This window comes from Aegilops tauschii, chromosome 2, assembly GCF_002575655.3.
Source record: "Aegilops tauschii subsp. strangulata cultivar AL8/78 chromosome 2, Aet v6.0, whole genome shotgun sequence".
NCBI lineage: Eukaryota > Viridiplantae > Streptophyta > Magnoliopsida > Poales > Poaceae > Aegilops > Aegilops tauschii.
Window position 1 is genome coordinate 556343853 of NC_053036.3, and position 15729 is coordinate 556359581.

The following is a 15729-nucleotide window of genomic DNA, read 5'->3' on the forward strand; positions in this document are numbered from 1 at the left end:
ATTTGTACTCTGGCGGTTTCCAATCCTCTTTATAAGGCCTTGTTTTAAGGTATCCCGCCCCTCGATGATGGCTCTCCATACCTGGCTTGGGTGACCCCCCAGCGTGGCTTGTAGTATGGACGAGTTTGGGTAGTATACACCTTTGAGCACACGCGCCGCCAGAGAATCAGGATTCTGAAGCAAACGCCACGCCTGACGTACAAACATAGCCAAATTAAACAGCTCAAAATCTTTGAAACCGAGACCACCCATCCCTTTTGGTTGTGTCATGGCTTTCCAAGAAACCCAATGTGGCTTGTGATGTCCTTCTTTACTCCCCCACCAGAATTTTCGTATCAACATGTTTAGGTGCTCACACAAACCTCTAGGTAGTTTGAAACATGACATTGAGTACACTGGCACTGCTTGGGCAACCGCTTTCGCCGAAACTTCCTTACCCGCAGTAGACATTGTCCTCTCAATCCAGCCCTGTATCTTGCTCCACAAACGGTCCTTAAGGTATTTAAAAGCACCATTTTTGGAGTTTCCAATATCTGATGGCATACCCAAATATTTCTCATTTAACGTTTCATTTGGGATATTTAACAGGCCCTTTACCTCAATACGAGTGCTTTCCGGCACTCCTTTGCTGAAGAACATTGAGGACTTGGCTGTGTTGACACGCTGCCCTGTGGCTAAACAATAAGTTTCCAACACCTGGTTGACCTCGGTAGCTCCCCCACTATTCGTCTTGATAAACAACAGGCTGTCATCTGCAAATAAAAGGTGGTTTACTTGCGGCACCGAAGGTGCCACTTGTATCCCCCCCAAGTTTGATGACTCACTTCTTGATTTTAAAAGGCACGAAAGGCCCTCTGCTGCTAACAAGAACAAGTATGGAGATATCGGGTCCCCTTGTCGGATTGCTCGTGAAGGTTTGAACTCCTGAAGCTTCTTTCCATTAAACAGAACTGAAAATTTCACTAAGCTGACTAGCCCCATGACTATATTCACCCATGTTTCTGTGAATCCCAACTTGAGCATTATGGCCCTCAGGTATGCCCATTCTACCCTGTCATAGGCTTTCATCATATCGAGTTTCAAAGCACAAGCTTGATGTTTCTTCGCCTTGTTGTGCTTCATGAAATGTAGGCACTCATAAGCAGTTATGGTATTATCAGTAATGAGTCTACCTAGCACAAAAGCTGACTATTCCTGGGATATGATGTCAGGCAGGATCATCTTTAATCTGTTCGATATAACCTTGGAGGCAATTTTATAGAGCACATTGCAAAGGCTGATTGGGCGAAACTACGATAGAAGTGTTGGGTTTTTTTACCTTAGGGATTAGGACAAGCATAGTTTCATTGATACAGTCGGCTGACTCTGTTCCATCCACGATTCTGAGTACTACCTTGGTCACATCCGCGCCACACACGTCCCAATGATGTTGGAAGAACTGAGCCAGGAAGCCATCAGGCCCTGGGGCCTTGATAGGGAACATCTGGAAAAGAGCCTTTTTGACTTCATCTTGGCTATACGGAGCATTGAGTATATCATTCATCTCAGGTGTTACTTTAACTGGCACTGTGTTAATGACCTGCTCCATATTTTGTACCCCTCGGACGTGTATAAATTTTAGTAGAACTCGGTAGTCATCTCCTCCAGCTCTGCTTTTATCTTCTGTCATTTGGCCATCAGGTTTCTGCAACATTTTTATCTGATTTTTCCTGCGTCTGCGGCTTGCTCTTAAGTGAAAAAATATGTGTTTTTGTCCCCATATACTAGCCAATCCAAACACGTCCTCTGTCGCCAGAGGATCTCCTCTCGATGGAACAGTTCAAGCAATCTGTCACATACCTTAACTTCCTCGCGGCTTGGGCCAGAGCGCGCGGGTGAAGGAAATATGCCCTAGAGGCGATAATAAAGTTATTATTTATTTCCTTATATCATGATAAATGTTTATTATTCATGCTAGAATTGTATTAACCGGAAACATGATACATGTGTGAATACATAGACAAACAGAGTGTCACTAGTATGCCTCTACTTGACTAGCTCGTTGATCAAAGATGGTTATGTTTCCTAGCCATGGACAAAGAGTTGTCATTTGATTAACGGGGTCACATCATTAGGAGAATGATGTGATTGACTTGACCCATTCTGTTAGCTTAGCACTTGATCGTTTAGTATGTTGCTATTGCTTCCTTCATGACTTATACATGTTCCTATGACTATGAGATTATGCAACTCCCTTTATCGGAGGAACACTTTGTGTGCTACCAAACATCACAACGTAACTGGGTGATTATAAAGGTGCTCTACAGGTGTCTCCGAAGGTACTTGTTGGGTTGGCGTATTTCGAGATTAGGATTTGTCACTCCGATTGTCAGAGAGGTATCTCTGGGCCCACTCGGTAATGCACATCACTTAAGCCTTGCAAGCATTGCAACTAATGAGTTAGTTGCGGGATGATGTATTACAGAACGAGTAAAGAGACTTGCCGGTAACGAGATTGAGCTAGGTATTGAGATACCGACGATTGAATCTCGCGCAAGTAACATACCGATGACAAAGGGAACAACGTATGTAGTTATGCGGTTTGACCGATAAAGATCTTCGTAGAATATGTGGGAGCCAATATGAGCATCCAGGTTCCGCTATTGGTTATTGACCGGAGACGTGTCTCGGTCATGTCTACATAGTTCTCGAACCCGTAGGGTCCGCACGCTTAAAGTTCGATGACGGTTATATAATGAGTTTTGATGTACCGAAGGTACTTCGGAGTCCCGGATGTGATCACGGACATGACGAGGAGTCTCAAAATGGTCTAGACATGAAGATTGATATATTGGACGACTATATTCGGACACCGGAATGGTTCCGGGGGTTATCGGATAAATACCGGAGTACCAGGGGGTTACCGGAACCCCCCGGAGGTTATTGGGCCTCATGGGCCCAAGTGGTGGAAGAGTAGAGGCGGCCAAGGGGCAGCCGCGCGCCCCTCCCCCCCAAGTCCGAATTGGACAAGGAGGGGGGCGGCGCCCCCCTTTCCTTTCCCACTCTCTCTCCTTCCCTCTCCTCTCCTACTCCAACATGGAACGGGGGGGGGGGGGGAGTCCTACTCCCGGTGGGAGTAGGACTCCTCATGGGGCGCACCAAGGGTGGCCGGCCCCCTCCCCCTCCTCCACTCCTTTATATACGGGGAGGGAGGCACCCCCTAGAGACACAACAATTGATCATTGATCTTTTAGCCGTGTGCGGTGCCCCCCTCCACCATAGTCCTCCACCTCGATAATATCGTAGCGGTGCTTAGGCGAAGCCCTGCGTCGGTAGAACATCATCATCGTCACCACGCCGTCGTGCTGACGAAACTCTCCCTCAACACTCGGCTGGATCGGAGTTCGAGGGACGTCATCGGGCTGAACGTGTGTTGAACTCGGAGGTGTCGTGCATTTGGTACTTGATCGGTTGGATCGTGAAGACGTACGACTACATCAACTGCGTTGTGCTAACGCTTCCGCTTTTGGTCTACGAGGGTACGTGGACACACTCTCCCCTCTTGTTGCTATGCATCACCATGATCTTCGTGTGCGTAGGATTTTTTTTTGAAATTACTACGTTCCCCAACAGTGGCATCCGAGCCTGGTTTTATGCGTTGATGTTATATGCACGAGTAGAACACAAGTGAGTTGTGGGCGATACAAGTCATACTGCTTACCAGCATGTCACACTTTGGTTCGGCGGTATTGTTGGATGAAGTGGCCCGGGCCGACATTACGCGTACGCTTACGCGAGACTGGTTCTACCGACGTGCTTTGCACACAGGTGGCTGGCGGGTGTCAGTTTCTCCAACTTTAGTTGAACCGAGTGTGGCTACGCCCGGTCCTTGAGAAGGTTAAAACATCACTAACTTGACGAACTATCATTTCGGTTTTGATGCGTAGGTAAGAACGATTCTTGCTCAGCCCGTAGCAGCCACGTAAAACTTGCAACAACAAAGTAGAGGACGTCTAACTTGTTTTTGCAGGGCATGTTGTGATGTGATATGGTCAAGGCATGATGCTATATTTTATTGTATGAGATGATCATGTTTTGTAACCGAGTTATCGGCAACTGGCAGGAGCCATATGGTTGTCGCTTTATTGTATGCAATGCAAACGCCCTGTAATGCTTTACTTTATCACTAAGCGGTAGCGATAGTCGTAGAAGCATAAGTTGGCGAGACGACAACGATGCTACGATGGAGATTAAGGTGTCACGCCGATGATGATGGTGATCATGACGGTGCTTCGAAGATGGAGATCACAAGCACAAGATGATGATGGCCATATCATATCACTTATATTGATTGCATGTGATGTTTATCTTTTATGCGTCTTATCTTGCTTTGATTGACGGTAGCATTATAAGATGATCTCTGACTAAATTTCAAGATAATAGTGTTCTCCCTGAGTATGCACCGTTGCCAAAGTTCGTCGTGCCCAGACACCACGTGATGATCGGGTGTGATAAGCTCTACGTCCATCTACAATGGGTGTAAGCCAGTTTTGCACACACAGAATACTCAGGTTAAACTTGACGAGCCTAGCATATGCAGATATGGCCTCGGAACACTGAGACCGAAAGGTCGAACGTGAATCATATAGTAGATATGATCAACATAGTGATGTTCACCATTGAAAACTACTCCATTTCACGTGATGATCGGTTATGGTTTAGTTGATTTGGATCACGTGATCACTTAGATGATTAGAGGGATGTCTATCTAAGTGGGAGTTCTTAAGTAATATGATTAATTGAACTTAAATTTATCATGAACTTAGTACCTGATAGTATTTTGCATGTCTATGTTTGTTGTAGATAGATGGCTCGTGCTGTTGTTCCGTTGAATTTTAATGCGTTCCTTGAGAAAGCAAAGTTGAAAGATGATGGTAGCAATTACACGGACTGGGTCCGTAACTTGAGGATTATCCTCATTGCTGCACAGAAGAATTACATCCTGGAAGCACCGCTAGGTGCCAAACCTGCTGCAGGAGCAACACCAGATGTTATAAACGTCTGGCAGAGCAAAGCTGATGACTACTCGATAGTTCAGTGTGCCATGCTTTATGGCTTAGAACTGGGACTTCAACGACATTTTGAACGTCATGGAGCATATGAGATGTTCCAGGAGTTGAAGTTAATATTTCAAGCAAATGCCCGGATTGAGAGATATGAAGTCTCCAATAAGTTCTACAGCTGCAAGATGGAGGAGAATAGTTCTGTCAGTGAGCATATACTCAGAATGTCTGGGTATAACAATCACTTGATTCAATTGGGAGTTAATCTTCCGGATGATAGCGTCATTGACAGAATTCTTCAATCACTGCCACCAAGCTACAAGAGCTTCGTGATGAACTATAACACGCAAGGGATGGATAAGACGATCCCCGAGCTCTTCGCAATGCTAAAGGCTGCGGAGGTAGAAATCAAGAAGGAGCATCAAGTGTTGATGGTCAATAAGACCACCAGTTTCAAGAAAAAGGGCAAAGGGAAGAAGAAGGGGAACTTCAAGAAGAACAACAAAAAAGTTGCTGCTCAAGAGAAGAAACCCAAGTCTGGACCTAAGCCTGAGACTGAGTGCTTCTACTGCAAGCAGACTGGTCACTGGAAGCGGAACTACCCCAAGTATTTGGCGGATAAGAAGGATGGCAAGGTGAACAAAGGTATATGTGATATACATGTTATTGATGTGTACCTTACCAGATTTCGCAGTAGCACCCGGGTATTTGATACTGGTTCTGTTGCTAATATTTGCACCTCGAAACAGGGACTACGGATTAAGCAGACACTAGCTAAAGACGAGGTGACGATGCGTGTGGGAAACGGTTCCAAAGTCGATGTGATCGCCGTCGGCACGCTACCTCTACATCTACCTTCGGGATTAGTATTAGACCTAAATAATTGTTATTTGGTGCCAGCGTTGAGCATGAACATTATATCTGGATCTTGTTTGATGCGAGACGGTTATTCATTTAAATCAGAGAATAATGGTTGTTCTATTTATATGAGTAATATCTTTTATGGTCATGCACCCTTGAAGAGTGGTCTATTTTTGATGAATCTCGATAGTAGTGATACACATATTCATAATGTTGAAGCCAAAAGATGCAGAGTTGATAATGATAGTGCAACTTATTTGTGGCACTGCCGTTTGGGTCATATTGGTGTAAAGCGCATGAAGAAACTCCATACTGATGGACTTTTGGAATCACTTGATTATGAATCACTTGGTACTTGCGAACCATGCCTCATGGGCAAGATGACTAAAACGCCGTTCTCCGGAACTATGGAGCGAGCAACTGATTTATTGGAGATCATACATACTGATGTATGTGGTTCAATGAATATTGAAGCTCGCAGCGGGTATCGTTATTTTCTCACCTTCACAGATGATTTAAGCAGATATGGGTATATCTACTTAATGAAACATAAGTCTGAAACTTTTGAAAAGTTCAAAGAATTTCAGAGTGAAGTTGAAAATCATTGTAACAAGAAAATAAAGTTTCTACGATCCGATCTCGGAGGAGAATATTTGAGTTACGAGTTTGGTCTACATTTGAAACAATGCGGAATAGTTTCGCAACTCACGCCACCCGGAACACCACAGCGTAATGGTGTGTCCGAACGTCGTAATCGTACTTTACTAGATATGGTGCGATCTATGATGTCTCTTACTGATTTACCGCTATCGTTTTGGGGTTATGCTTTAGAGACGGCCGCATTCACGTTAAATAGGGCACCATCAAAATCCGTTGAGACGACGCCTTATGAACTATGGTTTGGCAAGAAACCAAACTTGTCGTTTCTTAAAGTTTGGGGCTGCGATGCTTATGTGAAAAAGCTTCAACCTGATAAGCTCGAACCCAAATCGGAGAAATGTGTCTTCATAGGATACCCAAAGGAAACTGTTGGGTACACCTTCTATCACAGATCCGAAGGCAAGACATTCGTTGCTAAGAATGGATCCTTTCTAGAGAAGGAGTTTCTCTCGAAAGAAGTGAGTGGGAGGAAAGTAGAACTTGATGAGGTAACAGTACCTGCTCCCTTATTGGAAAGTAGTTCATCACAGAAACCGGTTTCTGTGACACCTACACCAATTAGTGAGGAAGTTAATGATGATGATCATGAAACTTCAGATCAAGTTGTTACTGAACCTCATAGGTCAACCAGAGTAAGATCCGCACCAGAGTGGTACGGTAATCCTGTTCTGGAAGTTATGTTACTAGACCATGACGAACCTACGAATTATGAAGAAGCGATGGTGAGCCCAGATTCCGCAAAATGGCTTGAGGCCATGAAATCTGAGATGGGATCCATCTATGATAACAAAGTATGGACTTTGGTTGACTTGCCCAATGATCAGCAAGCCATCGAGAATAAATGGATCTTCAAGAAGAAGACTGACACTGACGGTAATGTTACTGTCTATAAAGCTTGACTTGTTGCAAAAGGTTTTCGACAAGTTCAAGGGATTGACTACGATGAGACTTTCTCACCCGTAGCGATGCTTAAGTCTGTCCGAATCTTGTTAGCAATTGCCGCATTTTATGATTATGAAATTTGGCAAATGGATGTAAAAACTGCATTCCTAAATGGATTTCTGGAAGAAGAGTTGTATATGATGCAACCGGAAGGTTTTGTCAATCCAAAGGAAGCTAACAAAGTGTGCAAGCTCCAGCGATCCATTTATGGACTGGTGCAAGCCTCTCGGAGTTGGAATAAACGTTTTGATAGTGTGGTCAAAGCATATGGTTTTATACAGACTTTTGGAGAAGCCCGTATTTACAAGAAAGTGAGTGGGAGCTCTGTAGCATTTATGATAGTATATGTGGATGCCATATTGTTGATCGGAAATGATATAGAATTTCTGGGTAGCATAAAGGGATATTTGAATAAGAGTTTTTCAATGAAGGACCTCAGTGAAGCTGCTTATATATTGGGCATCAAGATCTATAGAGATACATCAAGACGCTTAATTGGACTTTCACAAAGCACATACCTTGACAAAGTTTTGAAGAAGTTCAAAATGGATCAAGCAAAAAAAGGGTTCTTGCCTGTGTTACAAGGTGTGAAGTTGAGTAAGACTCAATGCCCGACCACTGCAGAAGATAGAGAGAAAATGAAAGATGTTCCGTATGTTTCAGCCATAGGCTCTATCATGTATGCAATGTTGTGTACCAGACCTGATGTGTGCCTTGCTGTTAGTTTAGCAGGGAGGTACCAAAGTAATCCAGGAGTGGATCACTGGACAACGGTCAAGAACATCCTAAAATACTTGAGAAGGACTAAGGATATGTTTCTCGTTTATGGTGGTGACAAAGAGCTCGTCGTAATGGTTACGTCGATGCAAGCTTTGACACTGATCCAGACGATTCTAAATCGCAAACCAGATACGTGTTTATATTGAACGGTGGAGCTATCAGTTGGTGCAGTTCTAAACAAAGTGTCGTAGCGGGATCTACATGTGAAGCGGAGTACATAGCTGCTTCGGAAGCAGCAAATGAAGGAGTCTGGATGAAGGAGTTCATATCCGATCTAGGTGTCATACCTAGTGCATCGGGTCCAATGAAAATCTTTTGTGACAATACTGGTGCAATTGCTTTGGCAAAGGAATCCAGATTTCACAAGAGAACCAAGCACATCAAGAGACGCTTCAACTCCATCCGGGATCAAGTCCAGGTGGGAGACATAGAGATTTGCAAGATACATACGGATCTGAATGTTGCAGACCCGTTGACTAAGCCTCTTCCACGAGCAAAACATGATCATCACCAAGGCTCCATGGGTGTTAGAATCATTACTGCGTAATCTAGATTATTGACTCTAGTGCAAGTGGGAGACTGAAGGAAATATGCCCTAGAGGCAATAATAAAGTTATTATTTATTTCCTTATATCATGATAAATGTTTATTATTCATGCTAGAATTGTATTAACCGGAAACATGATACATGTGTGAATACATAGACAAACAGAGTGTCACTAGTATGCCTCTACTTGACTAGCTCGTTGATCAAAGATGGTTATGTTTCCTAGCCATGGACAAAGAGTTGTCATTTGATTAACGGGGTCACATCATTAGGAGAATGATGTGATTGACTTGACCCATTCCGTTAGCTTAGCACTTGATCGTTTAGTATGTTGCTATTGCTTTCTTCATGACTTATACATGTTCCTATGACTATGAGATTATGCAACTCCCGTTTACCGGAGGAACACTTTGTGTGCTACCAAACATCACAACGTAACTGGGTGATTATAAAGGTGCTCTACAGGTGTCTCCGAAGGTACTTGTTGGGTTGGCGTATTTCGAGATTAGGATTTGTCACTCCGATTGTCGGAGAGGTATCTCTGGGCCCACTCGGTAATGCACATCACTTAAGCCTTGCAAGCATTGCAACTAATGAGTTAGTTGCGGGATGATGTATTACAGAACGAGTAAAGAGACTTGCCGGTAACGAGATTGAGCTAGGTATTGAGATACCGACGATCGAATCTCGGGCAAGTAACATACCGATGACAAAGGGAACAACGTATGTAGTTATGCGGTTTGACCGATAAAGATCTTCGTAGAATATGTGGGAGCCAATATGAGCATCCAGGTTCCGCTATTGGTTATTGACCGGAGACGTGTCTCGGTCATGTCTACATAGTTCTTGAACCCGTAGGGTCCGCACGCTTAAAGTTCGATGATGGTTATATAATGAGTTTTGATGTACCGAAGGTAGTTCGGAGTCCCGGATGTGATCACGGACATGACGAGGAGTCTCAAAATGGTCGAGACATGAAGATTGATATATTGGACGACTATATTCGGACACCGGAATGGTTCCGGGGGTTATCGGATAAATACCGGAGTACCGGGGGGTTACCGGAACCCCCCCCGGAGGTTATTGGGCCTCATGGGCCCAAGTGGTGGAAGAGGAGAGGCGGCCAATGGGCAGCCGCGCGCCCCTCCCCCCAAGTCCGAATTGGACAAGGAGGGGGGGGCGTCCCCCCTTTCCTTTCCCCCTCTCTCTCCTTCCCTCTCCTCCCCTACTCCAACATGGAAGGGGGGGAGTCCTACTCCCGGTGGGAGTAGGACTCCTCATGGGGCGCGCCAAGGGTGGCCGACCCCCTCCCCCTCCTCGACTCCTTTATATACGGGGAGGGAGGCACCCCCGAAAGACACAACAATTGATCATTGATCTTTTAGCCGTGTGCGGTGCCCCCCTCCACCATAGTCCACCTCGATAATATTGTAGCGGTGCTTAGGCGAAGCCCTGCGTCGGTAGAACATCATCATCGTCACCACGCCGTCGTGCTGACGAAACTCTCCCTCAACACTCGGCTGGATCGGAGTTCGAGGGACGTCATCGGGCTGAACGTGTGCTGAACTCGGAGGTGCCGTGCGTTCGGTACTTGATCGGTCGGATCGTGAAGACGTACGATTAAATCAACCGCGTTGTGCTTCTGCTTCCGCTTTCGGTCTACGAGGGTACGTGGACACACTCTCCCTCTCGTTGCTATGCATCACCATGATCTTGCGTGTGCGTATGATTTTTTTTAAAATTACTACGTTTCCAACAGCGGGGACAGCGCGCAGAATCTGGAGTGCATTGTTTAATTGGCGAATCTCAGTCCGCATAGATCCAAAGTGATCTCGGTCCCAGCTGGTGAGATCTACACTGCAGTTTTTTTGTTGTTGAGAAAAATCTACACTGCAGTTATATAAAGAAAACATCTACAATGGGCTAATCTTATTTCTTTGCTGGGCCGGAATGATTTAATCCATCTAACCACCGGGCCAACCTTATGGACAACAGAATTGTATTCCGACTTTAGGTCCATCAAGGTCAATTGTGTTTTTTTCCAGCACAGGCAATATATTTCGCAGTTTTGTCAAAAAAATAAAATAAAATTTGGCAGTTCTTCTTCCCCCTGCAACAACAAACCCCCAACCCCCGGAGGAGCAAAAGCGAAGCGAGCTCCACCCCACTCCACGATTCCGGCACCCACGACAACTCCGATCGAGCTCCGGCCATGGCGGCGGCATCCGCCGTATCCTCCTCGTCGAGGGCGCTGGGACCCCACCGCGACGTTCCCGCCCATAGGTTCTCGGCCGAGGCATTCTCCTCGTCCTCGTCGCGCCCCGTCGAAGCGAGGCCGGTGTTGTGTGGCGGCGGCGGCGGCGAGGATGACGTGCTCGACCTGGACTTTCCGTGGGTGGCGGAGGGCGAGGCGGAATCGAGGTTGGAGGAGGCCGCGGCGGCGGGACTTCACCTTCGCGCCGAGGAGGCGGGGGACGAGGATGAGATACGAGACAACCGGCAGAGACAGGAGGACGAGGTCTGGTAACTAATCAAATTGGGGAAACTTCGCTAATCTCGTAGCATTGGTCTGTGGTGTGAGGAACTGCAATGCGATTTCTCTGTTCGTACGACTATGGTGCTGACCTGCTGAGTTGGGAGTATGAAATTCTATTATTTGGAGCTACCAGGATTTGGGTGAGGGTTTTGCCAGAGACGGCAAAAAGAACTATGAAATTCTATTAAGAAACATATTGCTGGTCCTTTGCACTATTCAATTTGAGTTACTCCTGTCCCGCAAATTGATTTTGAATTACTTCTGAATCCTGATAAATTGCATACAAGGGAAGGAAGCTTTGTTTACGCCTGTATTGAGTTTAGGCTGTGTTGATTCTGAATTTATGAGTGTCTCCGCCTCATCCAACATTGTTACTTTGCACTATCGTATAATTGGTCATTTGTTTGCTCACTTGGTCTCATCATTTACTGCAGTTGATGGCATTGGAAGCGATATATGGGGATGACCTGGTTGAATTTGAAAGCAAAGGAGGGCTCCGTTATTTCCAGGTTTCTTGTGCTGGCCATATGTGGTTTTTTAAATTGCCATCAGTGATATTTCCTCTTCTTCGCAGGTAGTTAAAATTTGGGTTTAATGGGCTTTTCTTCTTCTTTAATTACAGATTTACATACATTATGATCTGCATGATGGCGCTGAAGTGTGTGCTAAACTGTCTTCAGCTAGTGCAAATCGAAAAGATGGTGGATGTCCTAATGATTGTACAGAAGAACATGATGATGAACCAGATGAATTCTCTTACACGTGCAACTTTGAGCACCTGCCTCCTTTGATACTGACATGCTTGCTTCCAAAGTCCTATCCAAGCAAAGACCCCCCATATTTTAATGTCACTGTTAAATGGATGGATGGGCATAATGTTTCTCAACTCTGTGAGATGCTTGACACCATTTGGGCAGAGCTACCAGGGCAGGAAGTGGTATACCAGTGGGTTGAGTGGATACGTAGCTCTTCTTTGTCACATCTCATGTTTGATGGTAAAATCACATTAGGTTCAGATTGTCCAACCCACAAAGGAGATAACCGTGCAATCTCAAGAAGTCTTTCGCTGGAGTCTGTGATCCCTTCAATGCTTAATTACAGCAGTAAGAAGCACTATGAAGCTTTTCTGGAGAATCTCCATACATGCAGGATATGCCTTAACCAGAGCAAAGGTAGGCCTTCTCTTTTTTTGATTGTTTGTGCAGCCATACCAAAGGTTATTGCATTTTAATCGATTGGCCTGGGCCTCCTTTTGAAGGATAACACTTACTCTATGGCAATTATTCCACACTGTACTTTGTAATCTTGTTTAACTGTGCCCTTGTGGTAACCAGTACCTGGCTGATATGTTAATGCTTCGTAGTAGAGATCAAGAACTAGTGAACCTGTTATTTACTTCAAGTCAAGTTTCGTAAGAAACTGAATTAGTCTCATTAAATTCATTCCTTATAGAGTTATAGTAAACTAACTTCAATTCTGAAACAACCAGGTTCAAACTTCGTCAGGCTTCCATGCCAGCACTTATTTTGTGTGAAGTGCATGGAGACCTTATGCAGGATGCATGTGAAGGAAGGTACTGTGTTTCATTTGGTTTGCCCTGAGACGAAATGTAATGCTTCTATTCCACCATATTTGTTAAAGAGGCTTCTGAGGGAAGAAGAGTTCGAACGTTGGGATAGGCTTGCTCTCGAGAAAGCATTGGACTCGATGTCAGATGTGGTTTACTGTCCCAAGTGTGCGATCGGTTGCTTGGAAGATGAGGATAACAATGCACAGTGTCCAAAATGTTCCTTTATCTTCTGCTCATTTTGCAAGGACCCACGCCATCCAGGGAAACAGTGTATAACTGCAGAACAAAAACTCCAGCGCAAACAGGTAAAATATCAGCATTGGAGGGAGACTTAGAATCTAGGGTATTTTGTTCCAAACTTGCATTCATATTTAACTGTGCAGTTCATATGCATCTTGGTAGAGTGTAGCTCAATAAAAGTCTTGTGGTTTAAATCCTTCAATGATACAATTAAGATCTTTGGACAGTGCCATACACCTTTGGACCTCTTTGCTGCGGAGTTACTTATCAACTGTCGACATGTTAGTAAACACTTTCCATCTGTTGTCTGCAATTTTATGTTTGCAGGCGTCAGGCAGGATGACTGAGTGGGAGATGGTAAAAGAAATGCTCAGTATAAAAAAGCTGTACAGAGATGCTATATTATGTCCAAAATGCAAGGTGCCCATCAGCAGAACTGAAGGGTGCAACAAAATAGTGCGGCAACTGTGGTCAGTTCCTGTGCTTCCGCTGTGGCAAGGCCATAACTGGATATGATCATTTCAGGTAGACCGTTCAAAATTCAAAGTTACTAGGTTCTTTAAAAGCAAGGGAATCCATCCCGGATCACGGGCTTAGTTATCTTTATGCATGCGTGATTTGACAAACTATAGCGTAAATCCATTCAATGTAGGAGCAAAGGCTGTCAGCTCTTTGCGCCTGTTGACAATGACACAACGGTGTGGCAGAGGCGAATGGAAGTGCTGAAAAATGAAAGAGGCATGCGAGCTCAGAGGCGCCAGGTAGCTGGAAGCGATACAGTGAAGTGTCCGAAATGCCGTCAAGAAGTACTCAAGGTAACTAAACCTGTCTTTCGAATCTGGATTATGACATAAGTGGCGTCCATTCTGGTCCGTTTCGCAAGGGTGGTCACTGATGATCAATTTAAACATCGTCAGTTTATCTCTCTGTGTATGACCTAACCAATGACCATATGCATCCAGGATGATGATAAATACATTTACTGCTGGACGTGCCGAGCCAGCTATTCCACACGGTCCAAGCAGCACGGTCAGGGCAGCAGCAGGTCCAGGATGCGAGGCAAAGGGGCCATCAAGGATGATCACGGGGATGCATGAAGCTGAAAAGTTTCCAGAGTTGTTCCAGTGCTACCGTTGTCACAGTTTTGCAGGATTTGCCGTTGCCGTCAAACGCTGGATCTGACGTTACGTGTAGCTGAATATGACGTTACCCGTATGGATAATTGACCATACCTGACAAGCTAGGGTAACTGGGTAGGAGAAACCAGAATGAGAAATTCCCGATAGGTCTTTCTTTTTTTCTCAACAAAAGCTCATGTGTCTCGCAGCGTACGCAGGGCCTTTTGTGCTCACGGTTAACGTACAGTATGCAGTAATTTTTGTAAATCTACACGCTCCGCATGAAGCATTGATATGTTCTGTCCTGATTCTATCACTCATCTGGACATGTAAATTCAGTTTGTTAGACATAAACACGAGCAAATATACTATAGTACAGTACAACCAAGTACTACATACTGATGCTTTTTATAAATCATAATACATGATTCTTTTGAAGAAAAGGCAGGTGCTCCATTCAGTTAGATGGACAGGAAAAAAACATATTTTCAATAATAATGCCTGAAAGAGGCATTGTTTTCCATAGAACCGGCACTGCTGGAGTCTCCTGGATCTTCTGAGAAAGCGTACGATGATAAACCTCATGCATAAAACGACCATTTTGAGTGATATTAGGCGTCCAAGCTTTTTCTATCTTCACCATGGGTTGTCACAAGCTTTGGTTTTTAAGTTGCTTATTAGAGAGCTTATGAACCCATTTACTTGTTGTGTGTGTGGGAAGGACATGTCGTGCACCTTGTGTCTCATTTCATGAAGATTATGTTGATGCTTAATGCTCATCATTTTATTAGTCTTATCAAGTGCTTTGCGATGACTCACACACAACATTTCGGTTGAGCCTATTCTCATAAAGAGGTTTCCTTGATGAGGCCAACATATCCAGGAAGGCCTTTGCGGTTTTCTCCGGCTCCTTCGGTTCATTCGCTGGATGTGACGGAGGTGTCGGCTGTGCAGCAAAGACATCATGTAGCATGTCTCTAACCCCATCGTCCTCATAACCAGCGACGAGTTGTTGTATCACCTCCTCTCTACCACGGTTCCGCTGGACAAAGTTCATCGGCATATTAAAGTTTGGCATAAATCCATGCGTGCGAAGGTGCTTAGTCATCCCACTCTTATCTCTGCGCATACATCTCTTACATTTGGCACAGGGGCATTCTGGCACAATCCTCATTGGACTACGGAATATCTCTTGCAAAAACACATCAGTTTTCTCGACCCACTCTACTGTTACTTGATTCCGACAGAAAAACCCACTATACATCCACTGATTATCTGCCATCTCTGCTTTATTGGAAGCCACACAACAAAATTAAGGATTCATTTAAATTACTCACATCAATATTTTATTTTTTACAGGGTTGACGAGAAACAACATTTGATCCACCTACATGTCTAATAGGTAAAGATGGGTCCTAACCCCACCCGAGAAT

General features: G+C 44.7%; 1 pseudogene; it reads left to right on the forward strand.

Annotated features, from left to right (window-relative positions):
* The first annotated feature begins 10382 nt into the window (after positions 1 to 10382).
* On the forward strand, positions 10383 to 14614 carry LOC109770715 (uncharacterized; annotated as a pseudogene).
* Positions 14615 to 15729: the final 1115 nt, after the last annotated feature.